This window comes from Alligator sinensis, unplaced genomic scaffold (assembly GCF_000455745.1).
Source record: "Alligator sinensis unplaced genomic scaffold, ASM45574v1 scaffold289_1, whole genome shotgun sequence".
Lineage (NCBI taxonomy): Eukaryota > Metazoa > Chordata > Crocodylia > Alligatoridae > Alligator > Alligator sinensis.
Genome location: NW_005841881.1, coordinates 3,234,337 through 3,235,183, shown reverse-complemented (window position 1 = coordinate 3,235,183; position 847 = coordinate 3,234,337). Strand labels below are relative to the sequence as shown.

The following is an 847-nucleotide window of genomic DNA, read 5'->3' as shown; positions in this document are numbered from 1 at the left end:
GAGGGATGAGAATGAAGGTAATGTGAGCAGAGGTAATGATTTTTGGAAGAAGGAAGCCTTGCATGAATGCTTCTCCCATCTCCTCTCTGTATAGGTCAAGAAATGGTGGATAACAGAGGTCAGTTGCTCTAGTCAGTTTGAGCCTCAATCCAGGGATTTTCCTCATTTTATCTCTGGTAGGAGCTATTCCTCACCCTCCCTTTTCTCTTCCTGAGCAGTATATGGAACCTGCATTTTCATGCAACAGCAGAAGTCTGTGAAGCTTATACCACTCTGCACTGGCCCATCCCACTCTCTCCCCAAGTCACAGGCAAACACACTCTGAAGGTGTCTTGCCAGAACAGGTATCAGATGACCACTGCTGTTTATCACAGGCACAAAAGTAACACTTGAAAAGACAGACTCTGACTTGATATCTGTAGTGCTGAGCCCTGATCAGACTAGCATTCTTGTCTGCCCTCCCTTTGCAGTATCCTAAACACACTGGGAAAAGGAAGAGGAGGAGGAAGGTTTTTCCTTTCTTTGAAGGTGCCTCTTAACCGAAGCCTCCTCTGAATGCAGCCTGCCACTAAGAAAAGCTTTTCTGGAGCTTTCAGGTGGTGTGGGCAGAAACTGCATTTTGAAGGAGCCCAACTGAAAGGAACTGAGAGGAGGAGAGGGAAAGCAACTCTCCCTTCCTTTTATTTCTGCATGGCTGGCTTCTACTGTTCTTGCCTTAAGGCGAATGCCAATTAATGATCCATTTTTTCACTCTAGCTACATCTTCACCTTTGGAAGAGTGAGATCTGTCCTCTTAGGTGCCCACAACCACAACTCCACTAGCTATACCTTTGTACCCTCCCTGGTC

At 46.4% G+C, this 847-nt stretch overlaps 1 protein-coding gene across 6 annotated transcripts in view; it reads right to left on the bottom strand.

The window, feature by feature from the left end:
* STON2 (stonin 2) overlaps positions 1 to 847 on the bottom strand; it is a 118,100-nt gene that overhangs the window by 26,236 nt on the left and 91,017 nt on the right. The window lies entirely within an intron of this gene.